General features: G+C 38.9%; 1 long non-coding RNA gene across 2 annotated transcripts; it reads left to right on the top strand.

Annotated features, from left to right (window-relative positions):
- Positions 1-105: 105 nt before the first annotated feature.
- Positions 106-12,282, top strand: LOC132953937 (uncharacterized). Of its 2 annotated transcripts, none has more exons than XR_009665678.1 (4): positions 106-262; positions 2,679-2,830; positions 10,814-10,924; positions 11,928-12,282. It is a non-coding gene; the product is annotated as an uncharacterized LOC132953937 (long non-coding RNA). The 2 variants fall into 2 exon arrangements; XR_009665679.1 differs by lacking the exon at positions 106-262 and adding an exon at positions 994-1,014.
- The last annotated feature ends 7,599 nt before the right edge of the window (positions 12,283-19,881 follow it).

Here is a 19,881-nt window from a genome sequence, read left to right as displayed (position 1 = left end):
AGCCTTCTTTTCTCTTTCTTTCCTTCCCCTCCCCCATTTTGTCTTTCAGCCCCTGGCTGTGTGTGCACATACCATGAGCACACTCAAGCACACACATGCACACACATGCACACACACTGGTAAAGAAACGCTAACACACCCCCTTTCAGTGAGATCACATCCACCACATAGCCCCCCTTTGGCATTTTCTGCTGATTCCCGCACACACACAGACACTTTTCCAGTTGTCTACCTCAGGACCACAGCCCTCGTCTGCAGATAGGTAGGTATAAATGGAATTGTTTCATGAATTTAATCTCAAATGGTAGGTTTTTGCACAGATATACACTCATGTTACTTAAAAGTACATGGTGTTCCCTCTGGTCTCTGAGCACATGGGCTGCATGGAGGTGTGTACTGGGCTTCCCATGGACACCAATTCAATTGGCTTTACAGAGAAACATTTCTGTTGATCCAAAACTGTTTTTTTTATTTACATTAAACTGAAGGCAAATATAGGCTATTTAATACAACTTTTTTTAAAAATATTTTTTCACTATTTGATCAGTTTCTGTTCAAACAGAATTTATGTATGAGAGAGCATTAATTCTGCAAGGGAGGCTCAAAGAGGAGTTTTTTCCGTGCAGGACGTTGGGGTAATTGGTTGACATTTGATGCTAATGTAATTAAGGCTCATCATACTTTTTCCACAAGGCTATTAGGAATATTAACGAGTACTAATTTAGGAAACAGCAGAGGCCAGTTAATGTAGGCTAGTAGGTTTATATTAAGCCTTTCCGTCAGTGGTTAAAGTGTTTGTTGAAAAAAGTTCTTGCTCCGCTTTCGGCTGCGGTTACTCAGCAGTCTGTCTCTGAAAGTAGCTGAGGCTGCCGAGCCAACGCTCAGGACTTCATATCCCATAAGTCATAGGGCGCGTGCCGTTATATAGAGCTGCAGGTGTGTAGCGGACTGGTCGAGCTGAGGACAGAAAGGGCCAGGTGAGACACAATGAAAGCCTGTTAAATAATAAGCTAAGTAAGTAAGCAAAGTTAGTAATTTAAGTCTGTTTTAAAAGGGGATAAAATAATTTCAGAACTAGCCTTTACGTATATGTACATAGTTTTATGCTCACAGTGCTGACTGTGCTTTTTCTGCGTATAAAGCGAGTCTAGCAGTTTGTATGCGCAGCAGAAAGCTTGTTGCATAACGTGAGGAGCGCTGCATTGTAACATTACACAAGAGTCAGAGAGGTGTCGCAGTGATAATGGGGGTTAATCTTCGGTCCTAACTAGTTCTTACTGCTGTTTAGGAAATCACAAAAGTCTACCTCATATAGGCTAAAGGCACAAAGAGTCCAGCTTGTTGTTGCAGAATTGCATAAACGTTTGCTACAACCTGATCCCTGAACCCTGATATTTTCCAAACTTTAGAAGAATGGCTGATTGAATGTATTTTTGGATAAAATGTTAGCCTTTCTCATGCTAAGTGAAAGTTATTATCAATCCTTTGTCAATAGTTCTGTCATGTTTGGTGGCCTTCAGCTTTGGTGGACTTGTATGTAAAGGCTCACAGTGGGTTTTAAGTAGCCTATCTTAACATTCTATCTGACAAATAAAAAACAAAGATAGCAACAGTGCATTGCAGTTGTCTGTCATAAATAAGGCTTAAACTATTTTGCATTTAACCGATAAGTTTGCAACTTCAAAAAAAAAAAAAACTTACTGTACTAACGTGATGTAGTCTAGTTCCAGCCTATGAAATATGGAATTTTATATTTTTCTAGCATTGATAAGTTATTTGAATCCCTACTTCAGACTTTTCCAGGGGATTTTTCAAAGTTAAAAAGTTCTGAAAGTGACCTTGCCAACACTAGTTACCACAGTACAAGGACATATGGCTCATTGTGGACTCTGCTCCTACTTTTGGATGCATCCATACAATGAAAGGTCGTCACAGTGATACATTAAAAATAACTTGAATTACTTTTATTACTGATTATAAAATAAATCCATGAATGAAAAATATCCCCTGGCTTAGTTTAGCCTTAAAACGTGATGCTGCTTTACATTGTCTGACCTTTGCAGCATGGCTGCCATGTGCTGTGATGAGAATGCTCAAGCAGCAAGATGTTGGAACCTGTTGCGCAAAACTGCCACTAGATGGCACAACTGAGTGGATGCATGACATGGTGGGAGGACTGACTGTCATTATGACACGCACAATTATTTTTCTGCAAGTTGTAGAAGGGCCGTCACATTTTTTATGTCCTCAGTTTCTGTAGTAATTGTTAAGCTTACGTTTGAAGTTTTAAATCGCTTTTCCATGTCAGAGCAGTACATGCTAAGTGGAGCCCCCATGGTGTTTGGGTAGTACTTGTAACAAACCACAAGATGACTCTGCCATCAGTAAGAACCTGAATGTCCAACATCCCCTCCTTTTGTCCTTGTTTCTCAATCTTCCGCCTTTGTACTTCAGTTTAGGTCACTGCCTCTTCAACCTTCAACCTTCACCCCTCATACAACCCTCCCATCCCTGCCCATTTCCACTGTGTACACGCGTGTGCTGGCCTGTCACATGTTTATCTCCTCCCACCTCCTCCTGTGAGCCCTCCCCTTTAACCAACTCAACTCCACTGTCTCTCTCTCTCTCTCACTCTCTCTCTCTGTCTCTGTCTCTACTGGTGGCTCTGGGATCCAAAGGCGTTTGGAGGACAGGAACAGGACAGGACACGCGCACTCTACACCACCAACAGCACCACCACAGACATGTCGGACTCAGAGACCGCCGCCGCCCCAGCAGAGGCCCCCGTCCCCGCTGCATGTGCCAGCATCAAGGCTGACCTGGACAAATGGTAGGTGACTGTGTGCATGTGGCAATGCAGAAGAAAAAAAGTGTACATTTGAATATGTTATTCATCATGACATCAAACTCCAGCAGTCAGTCCTTGTTCCAAAAGTTCTCCTCCTGCAGGAAGAGTTGCCTTCGGTCATTTATAATTTACTGATGTGCGAAACAGCTGACAGTCCTGAGCAAAGAATGGATGATTTCACTCTTTTGCAAAACTTTTTAACCTTACCACAAGAACCAGTCTTAAAACAAATCATTGTTAAAGTCCAGAATTTGATTTAATCTTGCACGGGTGTAATGGTGGTGGAATTAGCAGCATCCTAAGATGCGCCATGTTAAAATGGAGCCTTTTCAGAGGTGGCTGTCGTGAGCGCTAAAACCGCCAATAGTAAATGAATTCTAGCATGAGGAAATGTAGCTGAATTCAACTACTAGCAGGGTGGGGGTAAAGGTTAGGAAAACTCTGGGTACCCTGCATAGGACACAGCGATTTTGCGATTAATGATGGGCGACAGTGGGGTGATGTTTGATGCTCATCTGTTCGCATGGATGGAGGCTGGGAATCTGCTTACGTCACTAGCCTCCCCCTACCCAGAATACCTTGCGCTACCCAAAAAAGATCTGCACTGCTTCTCTTCGCTGAATGCTATCAGGGACAGCGGTGACATTGTTGGGGATTTTGATGTCTTATTTCATAACAGTTCTCTGTGGTTGCAGCTTATAGCCAAGTGCGCTGAGGGTGCACATGTTCTTGCACATCAACCCTCCACACCTCTAGTGCATGCTCTTTAGTGCATGGTGGCTAAGATGGAGGTTAAACTCAATAAACCAATTATTATGTGCAGCTGCTTACATCTTTGAACACCAAAGGCATAATTAGATTTTTATATTTTTTTGCCTAAATTTGTGCTGAAAACAAACATTTCTGATAGTAAAGGCAGCAAAGTCTGTTCCAGTCAGACTGTCAGGTTGTGATAGGGTGGCAGTAAATGTGTGAAGCATTTAGATAAGATTGCAGGTTGAGCAGCAGGAGGAGGGAGGGCAGGCAGGCAGGGAAAGGCCTGGCTGGGCTCATCATGTGTCAAATTTGTACATGTGCCAACTTTGTCACCACTTGACTTTATATATACTGTATAAGCTTAGGACACTCAAGGATCCATTTAAGCTTCAAGCTAGTTTGTAATTAAAACATTTCTTTGTTTAGGTTCTCATGAATGTAAATGATCTGCCATTGATACATAACTCAAACTTATCTTGTATTTAAACTGCAGTCTGCTCATCTTATGTGTTCAGATACAGTAAGGGGCAATTTATGACAGCTTGTTAAAGTGCAAGTAGTTCTTTATTGGGAACACTCTATAGGGTGCTTCAAAGCACAGTGCCACCTGTCTGTGGTCAGGCAGTCGTAAGATACGTTTAATATTTCAACTAAGAAGCTGATATTGCAGGTAAGTCTGCTAGTAACACATTTAACTGAGGAGCCATTACTTTTAATGAGTTTTAACTTTTAACCAGTGATTGTTTGAACGATCACTTTCCCCACCTTAGCATTGTACTTCTCTAGCACAGTCTGAAAACAATGGACAATTAAAAAAAAAAAAAAAAAAACATTATGGAAGCATTTGAACCAAAGATAGCATCTTTGGGGGTTGTGCTAGTTGTGGCTAACACAGCCTGCAGATACAAGAATGCAGTAGAGGTTAAGAACTGCCTACATGGGTTTGGTAATCTCTTTTTTTTACTTTTCTTTTCTTTTTTTACATTTGTTATTTATTAGATGTGTTGTCATCCCTTCTCAACACTGACTCAAGTGACATAATTTGAGGACATATTTCAGAGCGCCTTCTTCAAGACATATCAGTTATCTTTACAAGATGAAAATTCATTTTTTCTACATGAGAAATGTATTGTGTGGTCATCGACCTCTACATTAGGTGTTGCCATTTTTAAGTCTTTGGATTTTGCTGGCAATGGGTCAAGGTGGACAGTTGGACTTCCATAAAGGTGGACATGGTGGTTAGTATGAAATCGAACTGTCTTGAATAATTTAAATCCAGCCTATAAGATAGATGTTCTATTAATATGTCTGCTTAAAGGGAAGTGTTCAGATTTCAAATGATCAGCTCCTCTCTTGTCTCTCTGCATGTGGTCACTTATGTGCTGAATGGTCCTATGTATTACCAGTGCCCTTCTGGCCAGTCTGGGCCTTTCATTTTATTCCAACCCAACCTGCTCCAAGCGAGCAGATGCAACATGGCTGACAGTGTAATGAATACCATAACCCCTATGTATTTATAGACGTGTGTACGACTCAAGACTGTATGTTGCAGGATACCATGACATGTTCCCTGTCATAGATCATGTTACGGCTCCAGCTGACACTACTTTTTAAACAGACCAGCTAAATGTGCAACAGCCTCACATTCACACTCAAGCCAGAGACTCCTGGAGGCGGCCATGTTGGATTTAAGCCTTAATGTTGTAGTGATAAATCCTGACCGACAGAGAAAGTCGAAACACGTTTATTAATCATAGACTACTATATAATTTTTAGCACAAGTTGTTAAAATAATTTTTATCTTGTAATACACTTTTAAATAGAAGTGGTTTATGACCTTGCCAAGGCCATACTAGTATTCTAATTTTACTTTGACACCTGCCATTAAACAAAGTGAAGGTCTTATAGTGTGATAAGCATTCAATTATGCCTGATTCCTGCTATAATAGTTTCTAAACCTGATCTCTAACATCTTTGTGTTTTTCTCATAAAGTTTGAAAACTATTTTTAGTCATTTGTCTGTCTCAATACAATTATTTTTTTAATGCTATCTACGCACAGGTGAATAATGAATTGCACTACACACATTTCAGATTGTTTTGAGTACTTTACAATCTTATATTACTCTTGTCTCAGACCTTGCTTTGTACCTGGCTGTGTGCAGAGACCGTATTGTTTGAAGATGCAAACAAATACTTATTAAAATAAACCTTTTAGATAATGTCACCTAATTCATACCAGTTGTTTTGCTATACTTGGTGTTAGAAGCAAAATTTATACTAGATTATTATACGAGAGTTTTTTTGTGGTGTTTGTTTGCAGACACACAGCAGGGAACGGTTAATCAATGAACACACACAAACATGTTTAATGCCCATTATGTGACCTGTTCAGCTGTCAGCTCTGCTAATATTTACCCTGAACAATATGCCGCAAACCCCTATAGCTAACATGTTGGTTAATAGTAAGCCTATGTACTTTGAAACTCTTTCACAAGAGTTTAACATAAGCACACAGACCCTACCCCCTTCCTTGGTCCTCATCATACACACACACACACACTCTCTCGCTCTCTCTCTCTCTGTCCCTGTCTCTGTTAAGGATTGACCTAAAGTTGCATGCGCAGACAGACATGTACATTCTTGCCAGTGGAAACCGTGCTGGTTTTCATTCTGGAATTTGGTGACAGGGCAAAAGTCAGTAATCTGAGTGCTGAGCTGTAGTTGTGTCCCTCTGTCACTCCTGCCTCTCAACCCACCATGCTGCACCATCTTTTAAGGAGTTCTGGTCAGTACTTATTAATAGGATTAAGATAATAATTCTGAGTAGAAGTAAAGACAACAAAATGTTCATCCTCATTCAAATCTGCATGATATTAAGGGGAAGGCCCCTCTACCAGAATGTGTTTTTACTGAATAGGATACTATTACATTTAACTCTGAGTTTTTTATTTTCTCAAAAATCATATCCGGTGAGCTCTGAAAACCCTGAGGGGGAGTTGATAACTGTTACCATTTTTTTTAGAGGTTTTCACTTCAAAATGGAGCAAAGTGTTACACAAACTGAGATGGTTCAAAGCTTGAAGTAAATGTGAGCTGATAATGGGCATGTCACAAAGACATATATCCTTATGAACCAAAACATGTTTTAAGATTTCCCAATTTCAAACGTTTATTTTACAGAACATATAACGCAGAACACAGTGATGGGTGTATTGACAAAAGGAATAAAGTTCTCATAATTAGTCAAACAGAGAACACCACTGCAAGGTTATCAACACTCGATTTGAAATATTATCTAGTGTCATATGCCTGCGGAGTACAGTACGGTGAAATGCTTGTGCAGAATCAGCATAGAAAAGGTGAATTGTATCGGTAATCCCAGCTCAAAAAATCAATACATTGGCTGTTATATCATTATCAATGAAGCTTCACTCTCTTTAAGATCCATTATCACTCACACTCTATAAATATAGTTTACTACAGTATATGAGCGATGGCTATTGATCTCTTTAGTTTGGTTGTGTATGTTTGTGAAGGTTCCAAATTAGTAGAGGAGTCTTTGAGGTTTCTGAAAATACCTTCAGTTTGTGTTTGCGACCTTGTAGGTTTCTTATCAATGTAATAAAGAAATGCTCAGCTCTGGCACTAACTGGGCTGACATAGATCCCATTAACCCTTTCTGCTGCTTGAGGCAGTGTTTCTAAACCTGGTAGTAACCAGTAAAAACAGTCTTTCAATTTTCCAAACTGCTAGTAATAGCCACTGGTGATGTGGAACCCCCAGTAGACTCTGTATTTTTTACAAGGTGTCAAACTCGTGAAAATCTACCTGAAGATGCCCAGGAATACTTTTTATTGATTCTTTTGTGCCTCCCACCAAATGATGATACTGCACACGCTCCTTAATCACATGACCTGTGGGCTAGTGTTTGGCCTCTACATCATCCTGTACTTGTGCACCTGCTCATTGATTTATTATGCATGTTTGTCCCAGAGGGCAGACTACAGCGAGCCCAGTCTAAATAATTCAGATATCATTTCCTGATTGTGTCCAACACAGGACGAGGATACCCCTCTACCCCCCCTCCCCCCCCCCCCCCCCCCCCTTCACTTCCTTTCCTTATTAACTGAACATTAGCTTTTGTTTCATATACTGTAAAGAGGGAATGTAGTCTGGATTTTTCCAACGTGTTCAATCCTTTATTTAGCCTTGTCCCTTGTAGGCATGGCGACCCAGCTTTGCCCCTTGACCTCTAAAGATGACCCAGCTCATACCCTTTCTCCCGGGAGATTGCGTGACCAATGAGATGGTGATGATGTCATTTGCTCCTCTCCCTCCTCTGCCTGTACAAGCCCTGATGCTTTCTTTAATCCCCCTGCGTGCACTCTCAATAATTGTGTCATCATATATCCATCTGCTTTTATTTGAAACTATTGAGTTCAACCTTATTTTAAATCCTTGAGGAATTATTGATAGATTGTTGAGAGTACACTTAAAACAGAATAAATACTCAGGAAATAACAGACACAAAAACAAGCAGAACAGGGTTAAAAACACTCTCTCTACTCTTGCAGCAGCATAGGGTTGAAATTCTGGAGACCTCTATTTATTTTTTAAATCTTTGATACATTAATTAGAATAACAAAGATAGATTTATTTTAGAATGCATGTCAAGTATTGTATTATCAAAATGTCTGTTATATGTTCCAAGTGTGAGCAACACATATGTAGTTCCTTAACTATTTACACTCACCATAAAAATGACATCCCATACCCTCTTTAGGATTCTTACATGATTCATTTTGTTAAATCAACAAAAAGGGCAGAACAATATTTCTCTTTTTCAATATTAGAAACAATATAATTTAAACGAGTAAGCGTGGATCAGTTCTATGTTTAGCTCTTAAAACCAGACTGGGATTGACTTGATTTCTTTGGAGGAAGGATTTGAGCCATTATTTCCTGGACTGTAGAGAGAGAAGACAGAATCACATGACAGAATCTGCAGGGAAGTTAATGAGAACTTCTACATTTAATGATAAAAGCTTATTTTAACAGTGAATTAAATAGATCCTTGCATTTATAGTTAAAGCCATAATTAGTTTAAGTGTCTAATTTGATTGTGCTATTCCATCGGTCAGCTCTTCTTTGGATTGAGAAATACTCGTGTGTGTGATTGTGTGTTGTGGCAGACTGATGATGCTGTGGCGGGATTATCTGAACACATACCCTTGGGGTTAGATTTCTATTGCACTGACGCTGTTTGGTCATCAGTGCAGTGCGTCAAACATAAGCGCTCATTGACTTTGTTCAAGTGCTCTCACACACACACACACACACACACACACACACACATTTCAGCCTGCCACCAGAAATAAATGCTTGCAGTGACACAAACTCAATGGCTCCCTTTTCCCAACACACATACACACCGACTTCATGCCATCCCTCCAAGCGAAATAAAGCGCTGAATGATAATCTGCATCAGCCAGCTGTGTGTTACATCACTTACAGGCACCAACCCCCCACACAAAGAGGAAGCAGCAGATATGTTCCTGTGTAGCTAATGTAGAATACTAACACAGGGTCATGATGTAATGTGATTGTGTCGCTGTCTGAGCTTTATAGATTTTAAGAATGAACTTTGTATTAAATTATTACACAAGGCTAAAAATGAAGTTATGGGTGATGATGTGCGTTAAAGTTCAGACAGTTCGGTCAGTCAGTTCTTTCAACCTTTGAGTAGTACTGGGGTCTTGTCTTCAGCACTTGAGTTACCAGGCAGAGACTTAGGGAGTCACTCTTTTTGCATTGTTGGCATCAAAACAGTGGTGTCATTAATCCCTCTTACTTAGAAAAGGTTCAACTATTCCCATTAAAAGTAAAATAAATCCTTGATTAGAAATTCCAACAATATTATACATCAAAGCTCTAGCAGAACTACAGCACTTTGACAAGTCATAAATATGATGGATGTCCTCATGTTATGTAACTGCTAAATTGATTTTTATCTTTTTTTTAATACATATTATTCAGAATTCAGAAAATGTTACAGGGAAGTTATTCCTAATTCTTTGGGATTTTGTACAAATTTAGCACATTTCTATTACTTATCTTGCCAAAGAAACCAAACGAAGCTATCATCAGCTTTATCCTTTAAACTTGGACTTTTATTTATTGGATAAGTAGCATTGTTAGCCAGCATAAGCTGCTTTAAAGTTCATTGAGCCAGGATGGAGGGATTGAGAGATGAGGATTGTTGCCCTGCTCTTCAATTGGATTGGAGGAAGAAAAGAGAGGTTTAGACGTCCTTCTGTGATTGGAGCAGCAAAAGGATGGGTTCACAATCATGTATCATGAAACCCCTCCTCCTGTGGGCTTACCCTCCTGCCTCCGTGTCTAGTCATCTCTGCACTATCACGCAACCACCCTCCCTCTCTCGCTCTCGCCCTCCCTCATTCTTTCACCTCCCTCTCTGCTGTCCCATCAAACAGATGGGTTCATCCACATGTCTTTCTGTATCCCTCACCCCTCCTTCTCTTCCTCCCTCTTGCTCCATCACTCTAATGTGGTGTGGCAGTGACCGCTGCTGTATTTGCTCCTGCATGGAGGTCTGAGATAATCTGGTATAGCCGACACACACTAGCTCTCTGTCTTACACTTGTTTGTCTTGACCTTCACTAATTTTTCTTGTTGTTTCGATCTTTCACAGCCATGGCATTCCCAGTCACGATTTAGGTGATGAAAAACAGTATTCTGAGTGTAATCCAACTATGTTAATGAGTAAGTCGTGCACTGAGGCAGAACAATGAGCACCCTGACAACACTTGTCACTTTGAAGAGGAAGAACATTTATTTTTATCTTCACACATTCCCTCATTTATGTATACTCACTCATCCTCTACCAAAGGTAAGTCGGGCATGAGAATGCACCGGTGTGCCTCCTAGTTTTTCTGCCTCTTTAAAATCTGCCATCACACAAACCTGCATCTGTTTTGTTAACAGAATATGTTGTACAGGGACTTGTGGAGTCTGTTATTGCTGACAAACCTCTGTCATTCCTCTTTATGTTTCCAACTCAAATTTCATCTTCGTGACAAGGTGACATTTAAGTGTAACAACCAAATGAGATGCTGAGGTATTTCAATGTGGGATAACCTCACTGTGATCTAACTACTTTTTTTTTTTTTTTTTTTTTCCCCTGCAGCGTGGCAGAGAATGGAGCAGAGGGCTGCAAAGACCTGATGGAGGCTTTCGCTGCTTGTGTGAAGAGTGCAGCTGAGGGGACGTCATGAGGAGTCGCCCTATAACCTCCAATGTAAGTGTGTTACATAATTTTCTGATTCATAGAATTCACATCTCATAAAAGCTGTTCACAGAAAAGTCTGGGGATTATCCAGCAGGTCACTGTTTCAGGAAAGAGCTGTCCCTGCTGCTTTATTTAATTTCATTTTGAAACAGTTTGCTCTTGAAATCCAAATAAAATCACCTCAATCAGTATCAATCATATGACAGACTATCAGTTTGAACCCATTCTTTTAGTGCCTGAATAAAATATGTGATAGCTAAATTAAATATCTTAACTATAGCTTTAGCATAAAGATGAATATTGAGAAAGCTGTTATATCAAATTAAATAACTACCCTCAAAAGATGAAGACAAGGTTTTTACAGCAGAGCGAACCGTTCTGAGGTTGTGCATTGGACAACTGTAATTTAAACCCCCTCTACACCAGTGATAAACAAGTTCAGTATGTATAGAACCGTTTTGTTGCAGAATGTGATGAACGTATAAAAAATGTCTTAATTGCACCTGGATTTGCACAGTCTTGAAGGATTTAGCAAGTGAGGCTTTGTCCAGTTTTATGAAGGTCCAAGGCAAGATGTTGCTTCTTGGCCAAGTAAAGTGCTCTGTCCGTTCTCACTTCTTTAAACTATCCAAACTTTGACCTTTAACAAAACGGTCACAATTTCATTAGATGAGGCTCCAAAATAGAAAAGATTTGACTCCTCACTTAGTTTGCCATTTTGATAGCCAATCCAGAATGTGTAGTAACCTTATAAAGAATAACAAGGATACACGTCAGGCAATCACCACTCTCTGTGATGCTTGATGTGAAACGGCAAAATACTGCTCTTCTTGGACGTCTTGTAAACAAAGAAAACTAATGATTATTTTTGTAGTACACATGGTGGTCTACAAAATGTCAAAAAGGACAAATTATAGAAATTGCTATATTTCATTAAGAGTAAATGTTAAAACCTGGAGTTATTGTTTCCCTTGTGTCTTCCTCCATCTCACCTCTCTCTCCTGTGTTGCAGGTCCACTGCACTGAGTCCTCCAAGTTCCCAGCATTCCCTTCTGCACATCGGCACTGGACTGAATGATGAAGAAAGATGATTACGACCATGGTGTTGCAAACATTGTGTTGATTCGAGCTGAATTTGGGATCTGGCGGCAGTAACCACAGTTTCCTCCCTCTGTCCTCCCCCTGCTTTAGGCTTATCTGGTGTCCCTCAGTCTTACCACCATTCCCCTTCTCCCTCTATGGCTGACCTACAGCAAATCGACTTGTAGACAATTCCAGAGAGCTGATGGGCTGTAATGTTAATTGTCGACTTGAGATGAATACTTATAAATGGAAATAAACTATCAAATACTTGGTATAAAAATAAATTGTGATGTTTGGCCTCTATTTTTTCACTGTTATTAAGATGACTTTCACTTGCATTGACTATGGATTTCAAAAGCTGAACATTGCCCAGTTTGAACTAGTTTGGGAGTATTGACTGTTTTATTCCCTGGAAAAATGACCAAAAGAAAAAAAATACTTTATTCTGCTGAGCCTGAAGTGAAGGTCTTGATAACTGGTTTATGGGAGATGGTTTACTTTGCCAATTTGTCTAAATACTAATTTCTAAAAAGACTGCACCATTAAGAATGGCTAGCTAGTAGCTATCTAGCCTAACTTTCAGCATCAAACTGCACTCAATGACTGAACCAGCCCCCAAAAATACCTAACTAGCGAAGGCATTGTAGCCAACAAGCTAATGTAGCTAGCTAGCCGATTCAACTTTTAACCACCATGGGAAGAAGTCTATTTAAATTATGTTTGACATTTGTAGATGTGTTTGCTTTGATGTTCTCTTTCTCGTGAAACTAAAAAGCTCCAAGTTTCATGTGCTAGCTAACTTTGTAAACAAAATAAAACCATCTTGTAGTAAAGAGAACAGTTTGAAGGTCAATCCTAAGGGTTAAGTGTTAAACATAACTCCAATTACAAGATATTATTTTTCATAGTCACTACTTTAATTGACAACATTAATATATCCAAACTGTTTTAATAATGTGTTTGCAGTCCTAGGAGAATTTGTGCTACCTTAAATGATGTTGCTAAGGTCAAAACGGTAGTATTCAGCGAAAACATTACATTACACAATCAAATCTTGCGTGTATAAGAATATTGCACATTGCAAATCAGTTGTGAATAGGAAAATAAAGGAAACTCCACAATGCGTTGAAAGAAAAACTGCTGAAAGGCATTAGGTTAAATAAAAAGAAACCCCATGTAGGTGGCAAAACAGGCACAGAAACGCACACAAGCAGACATCAATACTGTCAGCTGTCCAAAGCTGTCCTGGGGCCCGTTTCTGATAGAAAGTTTTGTGTAAACTCTGAGTCAGTTAACCCTGAAATGAGGGAAACTGGGTATTCCGTTTCAGAAGAGGAGGTCACTCAAACCCGAGAAAGAGGGGTAACTCCAGCCCGTTTCAGAGGGAGAGGTTACTTCACCTGAGAGTCAGTTACTATAGTAACTGAGTCTGTGAACCTAACCTGGTCGGGAGCAGGTTTTCTTCAATGAACCCCGAGTTTCTCTAGGTCTCCTCTCTCTTTCAGAGCAGGAAACGCCGTTTCATTTCCTCATTCTTTCATTCAGTCCGTATCACGCGCGTGTTAGTGAAGATTCACCGTTTGTCTGAATAAAAATCCAGGTTGTTTTAATATGATATGTTAGGGTGGCAATAGCCTACTACAGAGTATAACACGAACTGTTTTATCGAACATGGCATGTCTTTAAATCGGTATGAAGGAGCTGCATTACTCTGCAGGGAATTAGAGCCTAGGCTACATTAACGTCGGGAGATGTTAGCCTAATTTAATTAGGGTTGGTTAATAAACTAAACGGGATAAGATGAGAGGACATTTAGCCTATGTGTGTGAATACAGCTTTATGTTGGGGATAAAGTTAATGCACATTCAAAGTAGACTCTGACTGAAGTTAACTTTAAATCTGTATGAGCCTATTATGTTATTATAGCCTAGGCCTACTTCATTTTGAGCTGTTTAAAAGTTGATTTTCTTCTGCTGGTTTGCATCTTAATGAAAATAAATTGTATAGGTTTAATAGCCTACCATTCCATCAGTTTTGACCTGCAATATTATAATTCTGATTAAATATTAAATTTATAGACTTTATGCGCTGACGCGAGCAGCTGTCTTCTCTTACACCACTTCCATTCATGTTGGCTTTTTATCGTCGTGGAGCACGCACTGAACACCGAGTGGACCTACTCAGAGTTGATTTAACAAATTCAAATCTGTTGATCTGGAACTGAAAACTCAGAGTTTCCCACCTGAGAGTAAATCAACTCAGAGATCATGGTTAGACTGAGGGTTTGTTGATCCTTCTTTCAGAAACGGGCCCCTGGTCAAACCCCAAAGAGTGACGGGAACTGCTTTTGGCATCACATCCACAGATTCCCTGATGAGCTTCCTCTATATGCCATACATTTTTGGAAAAAGTCCTAGCCATCCCCTCCCTCCAATAATAAAATAAAATCTACCTTGTGTTAAGTAGTTGTTTTTTTTTTTTTATATTAATCTCTGCTGTGGGAGACACCAACATACATTACAGTAGATAAATAGAAATAGTAATGTTGTCCCTGATGGTCTGTTTTTCTTTACAAGGTCATATAGATGAATCAATATTAATATCAGTCTTTTTCATAACTCCTCACAGGGCCAATGACACATTTCCACATGTATCTTACCTTTCAAAAATTGACATTTTCTTAAATTTCTCTTACTCTTTTAAATAAAATTAAGTGGTACAGAACTTCATTACTTGTCATGCAAATGGTTTAATTGTAAATGTATACAGTTGTAATGAGCTTCCCAGCTGAAACTGTGACTAGTATGATATACCAGTTGGTGTGCACATGTGATGTAACTGTGCTTATGTGTACACAGCATTTATGACCTGTGTGAACAGACAGGACTATGTTTCCAGGAATGTTCCTCTGGTATCAACATGTGAAAGAACAAAGCATGTACTACACCAACATAAGCATTCATCTAATACTTGTGAGGACCTTTGACTCCGAGCAATTAAAACTTCCAAAGTCAGAAAATGATCTTTAGCCTCCTCTTTACAAGGATCCCTGGTTAGCTAAAGAAACACACACACACACACACACACACACACACACACACACACACTCACACACACACACACACAATATACTACTGTACATTGCAGCACATGTGGCAGGTACATTACAGTTAGCAAACTTCCCCTCTCTGCATCAGACATCTGATACCTCATGTCGGGACCCTTCAGAGGGTTGTGATGAGAAATGCCCGAAGGAGATTCCACTGAGGGGGGAGGAACTGCATGCCTGACTTTTGCAGACAGGAGCCTAAAGGGCAAAAGGTGAGGGTGAGCTGAGGTATAGCAGTGTGTTTTCTGCAGTGTAAGCAACATCAAGCATTTACTCAACAAATCCAAACAAGCGCATCACTTAATGCTGCAATCTTACATTATAATATCATTTCAGCTTTTTTTAAACAGTGCAGCTATTAGCTGACATTTGCACAACATTGTACAACAAACAAATGAACAAATGAAACATTCCCTCCATGCCCACACAAAGTCAACAACATGCATACACATCTTTGAAACAGTCATAGAAGGATAAGCAAACACATATTTTAAATGGAGAAGTGCATAAAAAGAATGTTGACTAACAGAAATTTGCATACATTAGAAATGTTGGAAATGTCTATAGGGCACTTCTGAATGTGGTAAAGTGGGTCTATACCACCCATTACATTTTTCAGAAATTCAGCATCTAGAGCAGGTTTGTCTCTTGAACATGTGACATATTTTTGGTGATTTCCATACTTGAACAAACTCCTTCTGTGGATTTCATGTGATCCTCCTCAAACTTGGTTTATGTGTATGTATAGCAAGAAGAGCTGGATGATCAAAAGTTGTTCAAATCTAAAAGTTACACACTTAAAGACAGTAACAGCCAAAACGGATCGACAGACAACATACCAAGATAATCTGAAATGGTCTTCCCTCTATTTTCAGTTCTTGTGAGGTCACTCTCAGATTAGGAGAGGTTGGGGGTCTGAGAGGTTAAGTATAAGTAGACTACAGTTGCTGTTGTTGGGGTTGACAGTTTGACCTTTAAAGCCCTCAAACCTGCTGTAACAAGTTCGAGCCAAGTATTGTTCTTATTGTAGTTTACACGTTATCACCGCCTTTTAAATCAGAATATTTTATCTCCGTCCAGCTGAGGTATGTTTAATCTGAAACTTTCTTGGAGGTAACCACGCACGGAGGCATTACCACAACTTCACATTTATTAAGAGGTGTAAAAGTTTGATAAAAAATGTAAATGGTCTGATAGATATCAAACAAGTTGTTTTTTTTGTCCTAATATTAATTTGTTAATTACACCTGTTGATTAACTTCAATTTCTAAGTATTTTCTTTAGGGAATGTAACTTATCATTACAAACATGTCACATATATGTCTCATTGTACACACACTGTCTGTTTGATTGTGGGCAGTACTGAACCCTTTGTGTGTGTACATAAAAGAAGAAGAAAACATTTGTGGATTAGATCAAATACTTTGGGGACATTTTTTTCATTCATGGCCGGATAACAGGAAGTTGAGGCATTAAAAACTCCACTACTTATTGTAGCTCTAGGAGACATACGTCCTGCCTTTTCAGCATAGTTGAAAAAAATCATATACAAATTGATTTTCTATCACAAACTACACATTGCACAGATTGGGGATTTGATGAAGTTTCAATTTAGTTAGCTCATGACTTTTTGTATTTCATATTTTCTCAAGTTGTCACATAAATGCTTTAACTTGTGGATTTGATGTTTCTGCACATTTTGACATATTAGTTTAAAGTAAAATATGATGAGAGATATATCTTTCAATAAGTTATTATTGACATGTCCCTAGGAGAGTTCACACATATTCCTACCCTCCTTTCTGGCCATTCAGCAAACACTCAATGCAATGATTAAAGAAGCTTTAATACTGATGAATTTACTGATGAAGCTGTGTATGAAGCAGTAGATCACGGAAATTAAGATCCAGAAAATCAGAGTACCATTTATTGCAAACTAGGAGTTTGCCTCAGTCTCATTGAGCCTTCAAAGTGAACATTTAAAAAAAATAATACAAATATTTACAACACAGTATACCAGCATTATGATACAATTATATAAAAAAATAAAAAGGTGTGTTAAGGCACAAGTTTGAGGAAATAATGATAACAGCCAGTGCAAAGGTTTCCAATTTACAGTAAGGGGGGGGGGGGGGGGGGGGGGGGGGGTAAATCATTTATTTTCTTATTCTTTGGCTGGCTATATCACCTCCTCACCAAGGAATCATTCAATAGCATGAGAGCGCCACCCTGTGGTTAGAAAATGTTCCTACATTAGCATTTAGCACATTTATTCATCAGTGGAAGAATGTTTGTTCAAATTAATGTATTATGTTTTATTTCACAATGTTTCTAAAAGTCTTTTCAAGAATGTGACGATCATGAGGAAAGATTTGAATAATTCTTAAATATATAAAAAATTGAGAATTTGCATCATACTGGATTTAGAGAAAATCTATATATTTCTGTGCCACAATATAATGTTCATGTTTAATAATTTTGTCTCATTTTGGTTCCTTTAAACAATACACGGGTATGACCATGCGTGGTCTTACACACTCACACTCCACCATCAGATAATCTGAGCTGCATCAACTTCACCGCAGCGAGAGATTAAGATTAAGAGAGATTAAGAATTTGGATTCCGCGTCATTCAGATATCACAATGTGAACTTTAATCACAGCATACACTGATGCAGCACACAGAGGTTTTGTGATTCCCTGAGGTCAGTGGCTTAGAGCTTGTTCATCAGCTGAGTGTTTTTTTTTTAGATATATTTTCATTGGATTCTATCAAAAGAGGATTACCGGAATAAAAAGCCTATAAAAGAATATAAAAGCCTTTTCTCAAGAAAAATCTGTAATTTTTCTGTCATTTGTCTTCTATAGTGTTCCCATATCCATCTGTACACATTCAGACAGAACAATACAACATCTCTAATCTGTGACCCATTCTCTTATCAAATCCAGGCCATTATTTTAGTTTAAAAAATCACAATGAAGAAACATGTATATTTTTTTCTATTTATAATAATATTTGCTACTTTAAAAATTAATGCAGTCTGTTGCTACACTGTGTTTTTATTGAGTTTGACAATTCATACCTGACCTCTTGCTATAAAAGACGGGGGGCTTGTTAATCTCAATGCAATTAGGGGTTTTGGTAACCACTAGCCTGGTAGCTTTAGTTATCTAATACTGTCAAACTGTAGATCGACAGTGCTACACAACGCACAATACAGCGTGGGATCTTCGACTTTTTGACTTTTCTTCTTATTTTACTGTAACACGCACTGTCTCTGAAGCTGTAGTTTGAGGTAGAGCAGTTTGCAGGTTATTTCGACCCCCTGCTCATGCAGTCCACGTGTTGATGTTTGAAAGTGTGTCGATGTGACAGCCATTAACAGATCTCCTCCAAAACATCTGGATAACTGACACCTTTCCTGAAGACTGGTCCAGATCATTGAACAGTGCCTGGAATGGATCACACCCCTTTACATCAACTTTGTAGAACTCAAGAAGGCCTTTGACAGAATGCACTGAAACACCTTCTGACAGATACTTTAAGCTTCATGGAAATACTTTATGGATTTCCATCAAAGATCATTATAATCATAAAAACCTTCGATGTACATGTAGAGCGCAGTGTGATCATGAGCAATATCGTCTCATACTGGCTCTCTTTTCAGTTCACAGTGAAGCAGCTGTGTATCATCTCTCCAATCCTCTTTCTGGTTAGACTTGATCATTTCCAACACCACAGCAGACTGACCCAGAGGCTTTCAGTGGACCCTGTACTCTCACTTGGAAGATGTTGACTTTGCAGACAATCTTGCTCTCCTCTCAACGAATAAGATTTCCTTCCAAAAACATATAAAAATGAAAAATGACTTAAAATGATTGTGAAATATACATGTAAACAAAAAAAGTTGGTTAGGAGATCACTTGTGTTCTGCTTCTAGTGTTCCTTACAATAAATTACTAAAATAATATTAGGCTGTTGTAATCTTTTAAGATGTTCTTTTGATGTGCCTATTAGTGCACGTGTGTGGCTGTTTACAAAGTTAAATACTTTAACCACCTCCAGGGACAGTAGGGGTCCCCAGTCTCCAGCACCTTATTATGGGGGTCGGGCAGAAAAGTTTGGGAACCCCTGTGCGAGGTCATGTGTTGTCAATGAATCAGGACCAGATCACAAGAGGCCCAAAATCAGAGTCCAGGAGCCCCCCATCAAGTATCCAGTAGGCCTTATTGTGTTGTCATGATTAAGTTAGTAGGTGCAAATCTAATTTGATAACCTTAGAACAGACAAAGCTTCATATGTATATTTTCAAGTGTATGATAAAATATATTTTATATACATAATAACAGTTATGGTCTCAACTGTGAGACTTCAACTTTATTGTCCACAAGGAGAAATTTGCTTTTCAGCCAGATAAAAACAAGAAACAGATAGAAAACCCAGGCACAAAGACTCAGACATTAGAAACAACATTCATTGAAATTCATAAATAGAAGAACCCCTCATTTGCCTTTCCATGTGTTATTTTATAACACAAGACCTCGTAAATTGTTTACTTGACTATTTTGTAGGCCATTCTGAACTACAGAGCTCAAGAAAAAAACCCCATTGGCTACTTCATCAAAAATGACAATCTCAGAGTGATCCAAACGTGAGAGAAGCTTTTTGTCCTTCATGGTTTTCCCTCTGAGAATGCAATGACAATACTTTACATAAGGAAAAATCAAATAGGCCTGAGACATTGATATTCCTGTTAGGATGTGAAAAATGTCT

The sequence above is a fragment of the Labrus mixtus genome, chromosome 20 (assembly GCF_963584025.1).
Source record: "Labrus mixtus chromosome 20, fLabMix1.1, whole genome shotgun sequence".
Lineage (NCBI taxonomy): Eukaryota > Metazoa > Chordata > Actinopteri > Labriformes > Labridae > Labrus > Labrus mixtus.
This window is presented reverse-complemented; position numbering and strand designations above follow the sequence as displayed.